The sequence below is a fragment of the Petaurus breviceps genome, unplaced genomic scaffold, assembly GCF_028583685.1.
Source record: "Petaurus breviceps papuanus isolate PSGF00001 unplaced genomic scaffold, PetGlider_PUasm1.0 582, whole genome shotgun sequence".
In the NCBI taxonomy this organism is placed as follows: Eukaryota; Metazoa; Chordata; class Mammalia; order Diprotodontia; family Petauridae; genus Petaurus; species Petaurus breviceps.
This window is the reverse complement of record NW_027186390.1, coordinates 4,304,484-4,322,625: the sequence shown is the minus strand read 5'-3', so window position 1 is coordinate 4,322,625 and position 18,142 is coordinate 4,304,484.

Here is an 18,142-nt window from a genome sequence, read left to right as displayed (position 1 = left end):
CACAGAGGCACCCATTCTACTTTTAGACCACTCTAATTCTTAGGACGTTTTCTCTTGCAGCTATCTTAAATCTACCTCTCTTCAGTTTCTACTGAATGCTATTTCATTGTGGTCCAAACACAAAATTTTAGATGTAGTCTAACTAGGGCTGAACATGGTAGAACTATTATCTCTCCCATTCTTAGCCCGTTGTTTCTGTTAATGCAGTATAAAATATTCTTAGCATTTTTGACTGTCATATCACTCTGCTCACTCATACCTAGTTTTATGATGTATTAAAACCTCTAAGGACTTTTCACATGAACTTCTGCTAAGTCATATCTCCTCACATCCTAAACTTGTGGAGCTAATTTTTTGAACACAAATGTAGAACTTTCCATTTATAGCTTTTCCATTTCATCTCATTAGATTTAGCCCATTGTTCTAGCCTTAAGATCTCTTTGAATCCTGGTCTTATTGGTCAGCTTGTTGACTATTTCCAACTTCATGTCATCTCTGAATATCAATCACTTTGATAAGAATGCCATGTAGTTTTTAATTGACAAAATATTTAGCAGGTCAGGGCAGAGGACATTACATTTAGAGATGTTGCAAGTTGATTTGCTTCATTATTCATCACCCTTTGGGTCCCTGGATCATTCAAACCAGTGCTGAATCCAACTTCTGAGACAGTCATGTAGTTCAGGGCTTTTTAAATTTTTTCTCTCCTGGCCCCTTTGGCACTTCTTAAACTATGGGTCGTGACCCCATATGGTTTAAGAAGCACTGAAGTTCACATCTTTTTGAAAAAAATTAATTTATTTTTAGTTTCCAACATTCATTTCCATAAGATTTTTATTTCTAAATTTTCTCCCCCTCCATCACCTCCCACTTTTCCAAGACCTTGTACAATCTGATATGGACTCTACATATGTATTCATATTAAACGTATTTTCACATTGGTCATGTTGTAAAGAAGAATTAAAACCAATGGGAGGAACCACTAGAAAAAAGAAACAAACAAAAAAAGGAAAGCAAATAGTATACTTCAATCTGTATTCAGACTCCATAGTTCTTTTTCTGGATGTGTATAGCATTCTCCATCATGAGTCTTTTGTAGTTGTCTTAGATCCTTGCATTGCTGGAAAAAAAAAAAAACTAAGTCCATCAATGTTAGTCATTGAACAATGTTGCTATTACTGTGTATGAGGTTCTCCTGGTTCTGCTCATGAAGTTCACATCTTTCCATATTGTCTACAACAGCATCATGAAAGACTTTGTAAACTGCTTTACTTGTAATTAAGGCATACCAACTCATGTTCTAGCTATAACCTGTGAATCTACAAAATGCTCTTTTAATATGGTATCAAATCTATTCAGTGATTTGAAATTCATTCATGAGACATGGAACCCATGAATTCCATTTAGTCTTACTCTATCTAATGCCTTTTGAAAGTTTATATTTCAATAAAACATTAGGGACTTCATTTCCCAGAACTGCTTCTAAGTTTGCATATGTAACTGTGAATGGGAAAGGTTAAAACTTCTCAGCCTATAAATTTTCTTGTGGGAGTAAGCCTGAGTTTTAGCTTCCCCCTTCTCCCTTCTTTCCCTCTTCTTTACTACTGCCACATCAGCATTAGGCCTCTTCAGGAGTCTTTTGACCTCCACCCTTGCTGGTGTTTGCCAAATAAGGACATGAACAATATTCTGGTTCCCTGCCCACCTCCCAGCCAATAGGGCATAGTGGCAGCCTTTTTTGTTATTTGACACTGGGGAAGATTTTCTCACCAAGACTTGAGCCCAACTCCCAGCCAAGGGGAGAAGAGACAATGGTGGGAGGGGGCTTGACTGCATTAGGGTATAAATTCTTGTTCCATCTTCTGTAACATGCCTCCTCTCCCTGATCTGTCATGGAGAGGACCACCCTCTTCCCTTGGGAGGAAGAGAATTAAAATGTCCTGTTTATATCCTGAGAAACTTCTGTGTTTTTGATTAAATTTTGAATGGGATTTTTTCACCCCACACAACTGTAAGCATTCTATTCTCATATGTGTAAATCTAAAGAAAACATTGAAGCCATTTTGGAAATTTGACCCAGGGGCAGGGTTTGTAGCAGCAAGCACCCCAGTGTCCCCAGGGTGCCTGCTAACACAGGTTCTTGGATATGCTTTGATAGAGGAAAGCAACTCAAAAATGGGTTAACAAGCTTACTTTAATCAGTCAGATATGTATTGTTTACCTAGTTCAGGGGAAAAAGGTCAGCACCCTGAACTTCAGAATATACAGAGAGAATTATCAAGACAGAAACAGATCAAGTAGACAGATTTCCAAACTGTCCAACCATTACATCCATACCAAAACAACATCTGGGTTTCAACATCTGGGGTTTTTCAAAGCCGAAGGGGGGCTCTCAACAACAGCTTCCCAGAATCTAGATCAAATCACAGAACACTTCTCAAAGTGAGCCCCCAAAACAAAGCTACACATCAGGGCTTATATAGCCTTCTCCTGGGTCAGAGAATGTAACCACCTTCTGGACCCACTGGCCAATCAAAAAGTCTCTACTGAAAAACAAGCCTCCCACCCCAGGCTCCAGGTGTACTTTAGCCTAGGGGCAGGGAAGATCTTTAAATTTGCATTTCCATTACAGGGTTTGAAAAAAAAAAACACACCCAACCAATAACAACAACCTTTTTTCTAGTTCACCATTAAGTGGTGTGGTTTTAAATTTTAACCGTGGAATATGGTTTCTTCCATGGCTACCTCAGGGGCATCTTATTAGAGTAGAGCATAGTGTGGGAAAAGAGAACATCGACCTGATCACCTTAATAATAAATCATATTTATGTAGCACGTTGGAGTTTACAATAGTTTTCTTCACAAAAGCCTGGCAAGCAGATAGTGCAATTACTGTTGTTTTTTTTCCCCCCTGAATTCTTTTTTTTTAAAATTTGTTTGTTGTTTACTTTTAGTTTACAAGATTCAATTCCACAATTCCTTGAGTTTCACATTCTGTCCCTCTCCCTCTCCTCCCCCCCCCCCCCCCCCCCCCCCCCCCCCATGGCAGCATACAGTCAAGTATAGGATCTATAAATACTTTCACATTAGACATTAGTCAGGTTATAAAGGTGGATTGTATCAGATGGAATGAAAAATGGTAAAGAGGAAGTAAAACCAAACAAGAAAAGGAAAAAGATCAGGTAGTTTGCTTCAATCTAGATACAAACTCAGTTCTTTCTAGTTCTTCTTCTGGATGTAGACATCTCTCTCCATCACAAGGCTTTTGGGATTGATTCATATCACTGTATTGCTGGCAATTACTGTTTTTTATAGAATTTTTACAGATTGGAAAATTTTACAGAATGGGAAACTGAGAAACAGAGAGGTTAAGTGACTTAGTATAGTGCCTGGGACATAGTAAGTACTTGATAAATATTAGTTGATTAATTTGTTGGCCAGGGTCATACGTTAAGCATCAGAGCCAGGTTTGGAGCCCAACCAATGTCTCTAGATTCTAAATCTATTAATTCTTAACATCACATTGCTTATCTTGACTGTACAGTTCCATACATTCTCTATTTTTTGTTTGTTTTTTTGAGAGGCAGTCAGGATTAAGTGAAGTCCTAAGGGTTATACAGCTAGTAAGTGTTTGCATACTTTCTCTGTTGTGGTGATTAAAAAGGTTAGAGATGCATAGTTTCTGGGTAATTTAATAATTTTATTAATAAGGCCAGCAAGTTTTTAATAAAAGGATGGTCATTTGGCTGTCTCTCTTAGATCAGAGACAATCATGGCAGTGGGTCCATAGTTTATATACCCTTCAAAGAGTAGGTTTTCAATGAGGGGCTGCAAGTGACTTCTTGTCATCTTTGGACAGAGAAACTATCTCAGACAAGCTTCCCCACCACCTTCCTGCCTTGGCTATCTAGACAAAAGGATCTGTCTCCACCCAAGCTGGGGTAGAACACAGTGAGCTTCCCTACTTTAAATTCCTTATTAGGTTGTGTGGGGTCTGACCAAGATGAGGAGAGTTAATTCAGTCTCATTATCAGTAATGTTTTCAAGACACTGAACTTTATTTTTTCTTATACAATCTTTGTGGGTTTTTTTGGTTTAAAATTTTATGTTTATTTTTAGCTTACAACATTCATTTCCACAAGATTTTGAGTTACAAATTTTCTTCCTGTCTTTCCCCAACCCACCACACCAGAACAGCTATCCCACTGAATACCCCTTCCCCCAATCTGCTCTCTCCCATATCCTCCCCCATTCCCCCTCTGACTTTCCAGTAGGGCAAGATGGATCTCCATACTCTAGTGCCTGTATATCTTATTTCCCAGTGCAATATATATATATATATAATTTAAAAAAAATTTTGATTATAAAACTTTGAATTCCAGATTCTTTCCCTTCTTCCCTCATCACCCACCCTTACTGGGAAGATAAGGAATTCAATATATATTATAATATATTACACAACATTTATGCAGTTATACACAACATTTCCATAGTGGATATATTGTGAAAGACTGACTATATTTCCCTCCATCCTATTCCACCACCCACTTGTTCTGTTTTCTACTTTGACCATGTCCCTTTCCAAAAGTGTGTGCTTCTATTTACCCCCCCCCGCCAATCTGCCTTCCCCTTCATCATCTCCTGTCTCATCCCTTTCCCCCCTACTTTCCTGTAGGGTGAGATATCCTATTTAGTGTGTATGTCATTCCCTCTGTAAGCCAAATTCAATGAGAGTAAGGTTGACCCATTCCCTTTTTCCTTCTTGTTCTTTCCCTCCATTGTAACAGTTTTCCCTTGCCTCTTCTATATGAGATAATTTACCCCATTCTGTCTCTTCCCATCTCCTCTTATTATATTCCTCTCTCACCTCTCAATTTCATCTTTTAAGTATCATCCCTTCCTATTCAATTGATCCTGTGCCCTCTGTCTATGTATACCTGTATACATATATACATACCCTCACATATGTATTCATACACGAACATACCTTCCTATATATGTATATACATATATATTATATTTATACATTTATATTCCCTTCACCTATCCTTCTACTGAGAAAAGTTTCATAAGTTACAATTATTGTTTTTCCGTGTAGGAATGTAAATAGTTCAACTTTGATAAGTTCCCTATGATTTCTTTTCCCTGTTTACCTTCTCATGCTTCTCTTGTTTCTTGTATCTGAATATCATATTTTCTATTCAACTCTGGTTTTTTCATCAAGAAAGCTTGAAAGTCCTCTCTTTCATTGAATTACCATATTTCCCCCTGAAACTCAGTTTTGCTGGTTAGGTGATTCTTGGTTTTAATCCCAGGTCCTTTGACCTCTGGAATCTCATATTCCAAGCCCTTCTATCCCTCAATGAGAAGTTGCCAGATCCTGTGTTATCCTGATTGTGTTTCCACAGTATTAAAATTGTTTCTTCTTGGCTGCTTGTGATATTTTCTCCTTGATCTGGGAACTCTGGAACCTGGCTATAATATTCCTAGGAGTTTTCTTTTTGGGATCTTTTTTTTTTCAAATGCTTTATTAACTTCTGATTTACATCATTCATTTCTGCCAGATTTTGAGTTACAAATTTTCTCCCTGTTTTTCCCCTACCCACCATCCCAAAATAGCAGTCCCACGGGATATCCCCTCCTCCAGTCTGCTCTCTCCCATATTTTCTTCCATACCCCTTTCCACTTTTCCAGTGGAAATCTATGCCCCAGTGCCTGTATTATTTCCTAATTACATGTGAAATAGTATTATTAATAGTATATATATATATATATATATATATATATATATATATATTTGAATATTTGATTTTAAAACTTTGAATTCCAGATTCATTCCCTTCCTCCCTTGTCACCACTCATCCTTACTGGGAAGATAAGCAGTTCAGTATAGACTGTACATGTGTGGCTAATGCAAAACAATAACATAGTAGATATATTGTAAAAGACTGACTATATTGCCCTCCCTCCTATCCCACCTCCCACTTGTTCTGTTCTTGGGATCTTTTTCAAGAGGTGATCAGTGGATTCATTCAATCTCTGTTTTGCCCTCTGGTCCTAAAACATCAGGGCAATTTTCCTTGATAATTAATTTTTTTTAAGCAATTGGGGTTAAGTAACTTGCTCAAGGTTACACGGCCAGTTATTTCTGGCTGTGGTGCTAGGTATCTGAGCCCGGATTCGATCCTCAGGTCATCCCAACACTGGGGCCACAGCTCTTACTTGCTGAGCCACCTGGCCACCCCTATCCTTGATAATTTCTTGAAGGATGATTTCTAGGTTCTTTTTTTTTTTTGATCATCATTTCAGGTAGTCCAATAATTTTTAAATGATCTCTCCTGAATCTATTTTCCAGGTCAGTGGTTTTTCCAATGAGATATTTGACATTGCCTTCTATTTTTTCATTTGTTTGGATCTGTTTAATAGCATCTTGATTTCTCATAAAGTCATTAGCTTCCATTTGCTCCAATATAATTCTGAAGGAATGATTCTCTTCAGTGAGCTTTTGAGATTCTTTTTCCATCTGGCAAATTTGGCTTTTTAAGGCATTATTCTCCTCATTGCCTTTTTGGGCCTCTTTTGCCATTTGAGTTAGTCTATTTTTTAAGGTGTTATTTTCTTCATTCATGTTGTTGACTCTCTTTTCATGATTTTCTTGCATCATTCTCATTTTTCTTCCCAATTTTTCCTTCACTTTTCTTATTTGGTTTTCAAAATCCTTCTTAAGCTCCTCTATGGCCTATAATCAGTTCATATTTTTCTTGGAAGCTTTTGGTGCAGGAGTTCTGACTTCATTGTCTTCCTTCTTTTCCATGCTTCGATTCTTTTTGTCCCCAAAAAGGGAATCCAAAATCGGATTGCTGTGCTTGCTTTGCTTCCTTTGCTTGCTCATGTTGCCACTCAATTATTTGAATTTTGAGCTTTTTGCCACAGTAGAACTCTGCTTCCAAAGAGGAGAGCTTTGTCCCAAATCACTGGGATTTTTGCAGCTGCAGGAGCTATTAGTTGGGTGCCCTCTCTGAAACCTCCACAGGCTCTGGCACCTGATCACACACTCCAGGACCTCTACCCTAGACCGAAATAGAGATCCAAGCAGGTTAAAGCAAGAGTGGTTACCCCTTAGACTGGTTGCTTGATCCTCCTACAATCTGTAGGCCAGGATCTCTGAAGCAGCCATGTGGCGGTAGCCTCACCTCAGCCGTTTCTCCCTCCAAGGGCAGAGGCTTGACCATACTCTTGGTCCCCTTGTTCCCAAAGTCCACACTGACCTTTTACTTTGCCTTTGGCATTTATGGATTGATAATTCTGGAATCTGCCACAGCTGCTGGTGATCCACTCTCCCAAAGTTCCTCCAGCTATGGCTGGTCGTGACTGCCCTGAGGCTAAAATCTGGGGCTCATGTAGGGCTGGGCTCTGTTTCCAGTGTGCTACAATGGACCCTTCCTGCCAACCTTCTGGGCTGCCTTCAGTGGGAGATTTGTTTCTCTCTGTCACTTTGTGGATTCTGGAGCTCTAAAGGTTGTTTAGAGTCATATTTTATAAGAATTTGAGGTAGTTATGGGGGGAGCTCAGGGAGTTTTCCTGCTTCTATGCTGCTATCTTGGCTCCTCCCCCAAGAGATTGAACTTTTAAGGGACTTTAGAAGAAGGGAAGGCCTTCAAATCTCCCCCCAAATTATTGGTTATTAATAATCATTTCTCACACTATCAAGAGACACTGATTGTAATCAGGTACACATGAGAGCTCCTAGTTATGTTCAGCATTCTTCTTACTAAGGGTAGGGCTGTGGCTGATTCTAGAAGTTTAATTTTGAGATCCTTCCACTCTGCCTTTTGATATTGCCTCTCCATTTTTCAATGTCCTTCTTCTCCCCTTCATGGGGACAACCAGTCCCCTCCTCTTTTCCCTTTCCCAATGTGGGACTCTTTCTTTATGGGTGGAGGGAAATGTTTGTGAGGGGTTGGGTATGTGAAGGGTTGGGTGGACTTGGTGAGAGGCCAGGAACCTCCAGTTTTCACCTTTTGAGACTCTTGAAGGTCAGTCCTCTTTGGGATTGTGTCAATGCGTCTTCTTCAGGACTCTTCCAGTGGCTTCTGACTTCCAGTTTCCAGAAGGATGATAGAAGAGGCCAACCCCACTTCAGATTGCTGAAAGAAAAGACTCTGGGAAGACATGTGATGATCTAGAAGTCTCCATAACATCCCTAGAGACTTCAGGGGTTTTTGTCTTAGGTGAAATCTAAGACACTCACTTGAGTTGTGTTGTCTCACTTCCAATGGAGAGTTCCTTGACTCTATTTTGTCTGGTATATATTCTCTTATGTATACCTTCTCTGATTTCTGTTTTGTTACTAGTGTAGATAAGTGGATTTCTTTGCTATTCTCTGTGTGTTAATTATCAAACTGGTATTTGAGAGAAAAAGGGTCAAGCCTAGTATGTAGAGCTTAGAGTCTTCCTTCCCCCCAAATGAAAAAGACATCAGAAGCTAGATGATAACTGACCATATCTCCTAGACTCACAGTCTTTTAGGGGACAGATAGATTTATTTCTAGCCCAGTATCCCCCCTCTCAGAAAAGTGGTGGCCTCTGTCCCCAATTTCCTGTTTTCTCTATTCCTGGGATTGAAAATCTCCCTTGGAGGAGGGTGGGAGGAGAAGAGGAGAAATCTGTTCTGCTTCCCCTTGAGCCACACAACTCTCTTCGTTACACACTTCTGCTCTAGATCTCCAATTCCCCAGCAAGACTTTCTCAGCTAATTCCTTGGCAGCTTTACTCTCCTTCTTGGTGACAATGGATAGCGTTGGTTTTAACCTAACATGGGATAATGGAAAGGGCAGTGGATTTGAAATGAGAGAACATGGTTCAGATTTTCCCTTTGTTGCTTACTGTGTGAACTTGAGCAAGTCAGCCTTTCTGGGCCTTAGGTTCCTTATCTATAAAATGAGGAGCTTGCATTAGATGACCACTGAATTTTCTTCCATTTTGAAATCTGTTTGTGGGGAAATAAAGGACCCTAGAATAAAGAACACTGGTCCAATCACATTTCAGCCCACAAATTCTGCCCTTCCTTTGAAGCTTAACTCAAGTTCCACCTTTTCCATAAAGCCTTCTTTGATGATTTCAGCCCACATTCCATCTGAACTTGGCTAGCATTTATATTTGGAATGACCATAGTTCAGCATTTAACTATATACACTCTCAAATTGTTTTCCAATTGATTTTCGTGTGCTAATCTCAGTTCCCCAACTGGTTTTAAAAATTCTGGAGGAGCATATGTTTTTTATACTTGTGCTGTATCCCCAGCACAGTGTTCCACAGAGTACAGAGTGCATATTAGGCATCCAATCAGTGTTTATCAATGGAATGATAAACAAACAAACAAACAAAAAAAGGACTGAGAAATAAAAAAACTGCCAGCCTCTTTTGGTTAAGAGGCCTGAGTCTATTTCAGCTCTCATAAAGGGCTGCAGTTTCCTTCTTCCAGATACTTTCTCTATTTACACAGCAGCTGGTAGAATTTATATACACAAGTTTCTAGGAAATAAATGACATTTGTGTATCAGAAAGCCCAATATTTTTTTTTCTGACATACCACATTACCTTTCTGACACACCGGTGTCATTTATCTCCTAGAAACTTGTGTACATAAATTCTACTAGGTCCCAAAACGATGTGGGGGTAGGAGAAACCCACCACAATCCTTGTAACAAATGCACATAGTCACAAACACAAAAAATTCCCACATTAGTCATGTCTGAAAAGTATGTCATATTCTGTGTATAAGTCCATTGCCTCTTTGTTGGGTGGTAGGTAGCATGATTGATTTAAGACTTTCCACAGTCTGAATCCAACTTCCCTTCTAGACTTGTTACACTCTGATCTACTTCACACATTCTTTCTTCTAGTCAACTGGCAGTGCAAACTCGCTATATTCTGATCATATCCTGGGTCTATCATCTGATCTGGAGTGGGGTTGGAGACAGAACCCTCAAGTCTTCCCTTATATGCATATAGTCATATTTTAGACTTTCTGGTTCTGCTGATTTTACAGTGTCAATTCATGTAAATCTTGCTGTATTTCTTTATACCATTCACAGTCAAAATTCCATAAAGATTGGGTTGTTTTTCCATCTCTGTATCCACTGATGCCCAGGACGGTGCAATGAATGAATGAAAATGCATGTATAACCTCTATGGGCTTCAGTTTCATCATCTTTAAAATGGGGCTAATAATACTCTTGCCGCCTGCCTCCCAGAAGTGTTGTGAGGAAAGTGAATTGTAAATTGTAAAAGCATACACTCTGTGATTCAAATCGTTGAGTGAGCAGTTAGAAAATAACACATTTTGATAGCTATTTGCCCAGGCTGTTTTCTGCCAACTGACCAGCTGAGGTCACTATGGGACTGTGAATAGAGGACTTTCTCATCTCCCAGAATTCAGAAAACCAGAACGTTGTTGTTAGAGAAGAGGAAATGATCCTCTCCCTTCCAGCTCCCGGTCTTGTATAGTTTATAAAATTGAGAACTAACTGACGGATATAATTTTGATGGAGATTTACCTGTAGGCAAGACTGCAATCAAACCCATACTGTTAAGGAGAGGGTGAGTGAGATAATGAATATGATTGTCTGAGCTTAGCAAAAGGATAGAGTCAAGCTAATAATACATCAATTTCCTTTTTTTTTTTTTGCTCTGATGTGCCCTCATTTCTGTCTTGTTATGTACATGCTAATTCCAGATGATAAAGGACTGATTAATCTGTTAGTGGATTATCCAGATCTCTGATTTTTCCTTTCCTTTTCTTTTCCTTCTTTTTTTTTTTTTTTTTTTTTTTAACTATTTGTTACAGCTTCTACCAAAGGAAAAGTAGGACTCAAATCTGTCAGGTGACGCCCTTTTTAGTTTCTTTAACTTCAAAAGATGGGTGGTTTCATCCACTAATACATCTACTAAGTCCTCAGTACTTTAGCAGTCTATTTCCTGAGCTGCCATGGCAACAAACAAATGAATAAATGAATGAATAAAGGATTTAATGATTGAATGAATTGATGAAAAGAATTTTAAAGAAAATCATGACCTAGTAGCCATCTCTCTGGTGACAGCCTTTTCCAAACTGAGCTAGGATACCCCATTGAAGATATTTCATTTCTGGACTTTTACCCCGAAGTTTTTCCAATCACTATGACCTTCCAGAGCTTTTTCTTTGTTGGAATAGTCACCAAGATGCCAGAATCACCTCTATGTCTTGAATGAAGCTTTGGAATAGGACTTTAGTAGAGGCCCTGTGTAAGTGGAGATAGGATAGCACAGTGGAAAAGGCCGTTGCTCTGGAATAACAGGGCCTGGGTTTGAATCCTGCCTCTCTTATTTACTTTCTGTGTGACCTTGGGCAGGATAACTAACTTCTCAGGTCTAAAGGTCTGCAACTTAAAAATGATAGATTTGGATCAAATGATCCCAACCTATTCTAAATCTATTATCCAGTTTTAAAAACCAAAAAACAATTTGATAGGGGAGATGGTTGAAGTTAATACCAAAGCTGGGATTTGGGAATTATCTATAGGTTTAATAAGTCACAGTTAGGTTTCAAGCCCTCACAGCACTGAGCAAGTCTTATGGGTCAGAAAGGAAATGTTCAGTGACAGCATGAGGGGCAGAGGTAGTACATTTAGTGCAAATAGCAACAGCTTCAGTCTGGGATGCTCAAGGTAGTTCATGATTTACTGTATTGTACAGTCCTGGTCCATAATTGCAGGGTGACTGCCCTAGTGTCCAATGTTTCTAACGGTAAGTGCATTCACATCATGTCATTCAAGTCACAGTTCCTTTTCCAATAAACAAATCCTCTTTCCCCTGGGTTCTTGTCCTCTAGCCTCAGCTTGTTAAGGAAATAGCAAGACAGGGAAGCTTACCTTATCCTGTGAATAGGTCCCTCAGGGTTTGGTTCTATCTTAATGAAGTACACAGCATGCGTGCCATTCTGTTAGGGTTTGACTGACACACAGCCTAGGACTGGGCAATGAGGCCATAACATAAAAATGTGAGAGCAAGTGCCTAAAGACTCATCTCTGTCTGAAGGGAGGATATGTTTGGATCTTAGAGGACTCATTTATCTTCCCACAGGTCCAGGACACATGGGGGAAAGGCAGAAAACCCAGGATGGTAATGAGCAGCACAAGTTACAAATGAAAGATGTTGAGCCAGAAGACCTCTTCACATGCATTACAGCTATCTATTACCTAACTGTACACCTTTGCCACAAAAAATCCAGAGCTGGCTATGTCCAGTGAGGTACTAAACCCATTATTTCACAGGTAGAGGGAACTCTGTCTGCCAATGCAGGATGGCTCCTTTTCTGTAACTTATAGTTTTAGAGACTCATCTGGAATGGGACAGATACCGTCCTTCCCCCTACTCTGATCTCTGATGAAGAAGAAACGAAAGAGCAGCTAGGGAAAACTCTGTGAACAGGGACAGGTCATATTGTATAGAAGTGAGAACTAGATGTCAAATTAGAGCATCATCAGGCTTCAAGGCCTAGCCATGATGCTGCTGACTATCTGTGAGACTTTGGTCATTACTTAACCATTTTCTCCTCTGTCAATTAGGAGGTTGAACCAGATGATCATTAAAGCTCCTTTTAGCTTTAAATCCTGTGGCCCACAAAAGTTAAAAGGAGTATCATTGGGAATTCCAGAAGGGGGAAAAAAGAATGCAGAGGAAGTAAAATGGGTAGTGTGAAATTTAATATCACAAGAAGCAGCCCCCTGGATCCTGTTTTCCCCACTGGTTTCTGTCCCTTTACTCTGTAACCATCAATAAAAGGTACTGGATTGGAGATCTTGAAAAAGCTCTTTATCCATAATTTTAAATCCCACTGAAGGAAATGTTTGGTGCTTAGTGACCTGGATTACATGTCTCTGAATACTTTAGAAAATTATTTAGGAATCAGTAGTTCTTTCATGAGCAGACCTTGCTCTAGGCAAAATTATGAAGGAGTTAGTTTGTTTTCTGCCTCTCAGACTTCCTCTTGGACTTTTCTTCTCTTACAACTGCCCCCTCTACATAAAACAGGCACTCAGTGACTTCACATCTTTCCCCTATTAAAACCTGCCTTTAGGAAGGGATCAAACACTTCTTCTATTCCTAAATGAATGACTTCCTCAGAGTTGTGGAGTTTTGTTGTTGTTTTGTTTGTTTGCTTTTTAATTTTCACTGGGATAAAGTAATACACTCCTCATTTTTGTATTTAAAGCCCTTCACAACCTACTTTTCTAAGCTTCTTATATATTACTCCCCTTCACACTATCTATATGGTCCAGCCATATTGACATTCTTGTTCTCCTTAGATTTCCTTCTCACTTCTACCTCTTAAAATTCCTAGTTTCCATCAGAGCTCAGCTCAAATGCTCATTTCCTAGTTACTACTAGTTTCTTCAGCTGCCCAAATTCCCTTGTCTTTATTTTTGTATACATTTTATTTGTTTATCGTATTTGTATGTAACGGGGACTGGCCCAGTCTTGGGGGAACGCACGGGGGATCCAATGTGGATGGTTAATGATCCTACTTGTGCATGTTCCTAATGGTAAGGAATGGAGAGACCTGGCCGTCTTCTTCAGAAAGTAGGTATTCCATGACTTTTTCCTTCTCACTTACTGTGAAAATGAAGAACAGGTTTTTTGATTGGCAGCTGAGCTGAAACTGAGAGTGCCTATTCAAACTCCAATAGAAATAAATTGCTCTTTCCCTATAAGGTGTAAGGATGACTCTCCAAGTGCCAGGGGGTTTGATAGGGGAAAGAACTAGACAAGCCTTTTGTCTGGGATAGATTTGCCTCTTATTTGGGTCTTCTTTCCTTGGTTCAGGAAGGAAAGTGATAAAGTTTCTTATTCTGGACCTTTTGTTTCCTCTCTTAGTTTGGGTACAGCAAGCTAACCAAAAGATCTTTCTTTATGTCACAGTAAACAGCAAACATTTAGAGAATGTCTGTGTGTACCCTTAATTGGAGAGCTGGAAGTAGCTCCTTCACTCCAAATCATTGAATACTTCCAGAAAGAGGCTCACCAAATATCCATGTGTGAGGCCTTCATTGGCCTGTCTACCTTTACAGGACCATGGTATCTCCCTCTCTAGAATATAAGTTTTTTGGGGATATGGACAGTTTCATTATTGTCTTTGTATCTCCAATGATTGGCCCATGATATGTGTTTATAAATCCTTTTGGATTGATCAGTTGATTGAATGCCAGTATAAACCTGTGAACAGTAGAATTTTGGTCATTAGCCATGGGGTAAGGAAGGGTGTGTGTGTGTGTGTGTGTGTGTGTGTGTGTGTGTCTTTTGAGCCCCAGAAATCAAACTACTTAGATGGTTGCTTTTGTTTTGGTATATAAATGTAATTACCATTATTACAGCAAGCTTTACCCTGCTCAGGAGGAAGCATATTTAATTTCATTTAACTTCTGCAAATGATTGTACAATAGTTAATCCCTCTCCAACTCCAGCACATTTTTTAGGGAAAAGTCACACCCTTTTCTTCCATAGTTGGGCACAGTGGAGGCCCTGCTATCTGTTGAGTTCCAGGGAATGATATATTATGCATTACGACTTGCAATACTACCCTCTCTCCCTCATTTCCCATTTTTAAACATGTAATAGATGATAAGATGATCTCTGTGTGTTAGGATACGAAGCTGCATTTTTAAAGCCTCACCCTGCTAACAATAAAGAGAGATTTATAACACATTTTCTCATATTTCATTTATGCCTAGTCTTATTCCTATTATCATGTACTGTAATTCATTTTATTTAAGTGAAAAATATTGCTATTTCATAGATGCAAACATAAAAGAGATTTTTCTAATTTAAAAGAATTTTCCCTATCTCTTTTTCATTTTTTTTATTGGATGTTAACACCAGTCTGCATGATTCTAGCCACCAGGCAATGTCTGCCACACAGAGAGAAGAACAGTGACTTATATTTATGTTATAGCACAGACTTGGTTAATATTGTCTGCACAACTCTGTGTTTGTCACGAGGTGAGCCAAATGTGATGTGAGGTTTGGAGAGAGAATGTACTGCACAGTGAACTACCACCAAATACAATTACTTTAAATTTAACCAGAAGTTTAATCAATAAAAATATCAGCATTAAATTTTCTGTGCTCTCTTGTCTTGTAAGGTGCCTTGCCTCCTTTCTCTGGTTCTGCTTTTCAGATGTCTCCCATCATCCACAGAGTGTTAGGCAGGCTCCTGTAGTGCTGTTTATGACTCCAGGCTTATAGCTCTTGCTTTTGGATAACTTAGAATTATAAGTGAGTTATATACATGTGTGGCCCTGTCTTTCACTCACAGCCTAGTGCATTGGAAAGAGGGTTGAATTTGAGGTCAGAGATTTGGATTTGAAATCTCATCCCTGCCAAGTTCTGTAACCTTGGGTAGGCCACATGGGCCTTCTTTCTGTGCCTCAATTTCTTTATCTTTTGAAATGAGGGGGTTGGTCTAGACAGTTCCTGCCAGCTCTAAATCTACTATTAAAAGAAGATGGGTATGGGGAAGAAATACCCCCCTTCTCCAGCACCAGTAGGTGCTTTAATAAATATTTATGGCCTTAAATTGTAAGTGAAAAGGCCAAGAGAATGTGCTGGAGTGCTGGTATGCTGGTAAATGTTTAACAACCAGTTTTCTGAAAAAGATATTTTTCAAGACACATTTTTAAGTTTCATCTACACTACTAACATTTTCTCCTTCATTTTCTTGTGTGGACAATCAACAAAACAACAAATCAAGCCTTGATCTGTAGTTTTTGCTGATTTCTGAGGTATAAGTGGTTGCACTGAAAGTTTAACAATAGACTTCCAGAGCCTGTTTGATCTGGCTTTACCATTCCTGGGGGAAAAGTTCCACATTTTTCCATTCCTCTGAAACCCAAGGGTGGCTTCTTTGGACTAATTTGAACAGCCTGAACTTTGAATTGGGAGTATCGTTAATATAGAATTCAGATATCCTCTCATACTGATCACATTTCAAAGTTTCCATGCATCTATTTCATTGTGTATTATACTCCTCGCATATGTAATTTCCTGTATTATTAAACTCATCCTTTGGATAGCCATGTGGTATTTGAATAGACTTGTTAGAATTGTTCAATGAGAATTAGAGCCATTTGTGGTGATATAAGGGGATGCTCTAGTAATAGTTCACATGTATATGATGCTTTAAGATTTACAAAGTGTTTAATAAATATTATCTCATCTGATGCTCACCACAAACCTCTTAAGTAAATGCTGTAATCCTCTGCCAGAAGATATTTATTATTTCCACCACTATGATATTGGAAAGATCATTGGACTTGGAATTTGTAAGACCTGAATTCAAATCCTGTTTTCAACACTTACCAGCTCTGTGACCAGAGAAAGTTACTTTACTTTTCTGAGCATCAGCTTCCTCATCTGTAAAATGGGAATGATAATAGTTCTGTAGGTACCATTAGACTGTAACATCCTTGAGGACAGGGTCTGGCTTTTGCATCTTTTTGTATCTCCTGTGATTAGGACAGTGCCTAGAACACAGTAGGGTCTTAATAAATGTTTATCAATTGATAGATTTCTTTTATAAGTATCAAATGAGATAATGTATATAATGTACTTTGCTAACCATAAAGCACTGTAGATGATCTATATGTCATTTTCTAGTTTGAGTGTGCTTTTTGAGGAGTTTGGGTTCTTCTCTATAAGGGAGGGTGCTCCTCTGGTCTCCACAAGGAAAATTTTCTCTCAAGTCTAATTCTGTAAGTATGAAACATATCATTGCTTCAGTAAATCTCATTTCCATGGAATGGATTGGAATCCAAAGTCATTCTGCCAAATTAGATTTTCTGTAAAAAAAGTCAGAAGTTGGCAATTTACACTTAAATTTTTATTGAAAAAATACTCTTCAGTTTGACAAATAATGGGAGATAATGTCATTGTCCCTCCTTTTAAATGAATTAGGACATTCAAAACCTCTAAGCAATGAAATAAAAGGCTCATAAACAGCATTCATGTATCTTTTTTTTACTAAGCAGTCATCTTTATTCTGTAAAACAAACCATTTCCAATAACATGATGCTGTGTCCAAATGGGATTTTACTCTACCTCAATTTTTCAGATGGGAGTAGGGATGGGGGACACAGGATCTGAGAGGCTTGTGCCTAGTCAAGTTCTATTTAGAAGCAGATCTTCTGACAGTGATCACAATGAAAAAATATGAGGAAGATGAGGAAATCAAAGTAGAATGAGAGTGCAGGCAAGTTAATGCTACACATTTATTTATTAAATGCCTACTATGTGCAAGGTATTGGGCTACATGCCGGGGATCCAGAGGTAAAGAAAGGTCAACCAATGACTCAGGAGGTCAAGGCCCTTGGACTTCTTCAGGATCCTGCACCTGTCCACCTTGTCTACCAACTGGCCCTCCCTCCCCCTCTTCAGCTTCCTATCTCAGTCCTCATTAAGCACAGCAGGAGATGAGCTAACTGATTCCCCCTTGCAGAAGAATTAACTTGTTACATTCCAGTAAATGAATAATTAGTTTGTCTGTGAAATTTAGCAGCTGAATAGTTTGCCATAAGATGTTGATTATTTGCTGGTCATGCTCCTGCCATAAGCACTGATGTAGTGCAAGGGAGGAACCTGACTAGGGTCTATAGATGCTTACACTTCACAAATTTGACCTGGAGACTTCTTTGGTAAAGGACTGTGGCATCAGGTCATCAGCTATTTCAACTTAATCATCAGATCAGCTCAATCCACAAACATGCCTTTTTTTTTTGTAGTCACTATAGGTGTTACATTCATGTTTATAAAATAGCATGCCCATAGCCAGACCTGGCATTGTAACGGTGTATTTCAGTTGCATGTTATTAAAATTTTCATTATGCTTTCCATTAACCTTTAACAGGTGAGCTGTTCATAGTGGTGCTTTAGAAAGGTTTTATCCCCATTTTGTGCCCTTTCTGTCCATTATTATATTTCCTTGTCCTGGAATTTTATCTCTAGAAAGGCTAATGGCATAGTTATTGTAAAGTGTGGCTAAGGAACAGAGTCCTGTTTTTTGTTGTGAACAGAATTCCAACTGCAGGCTTCAGGAATCTTGAACTCAC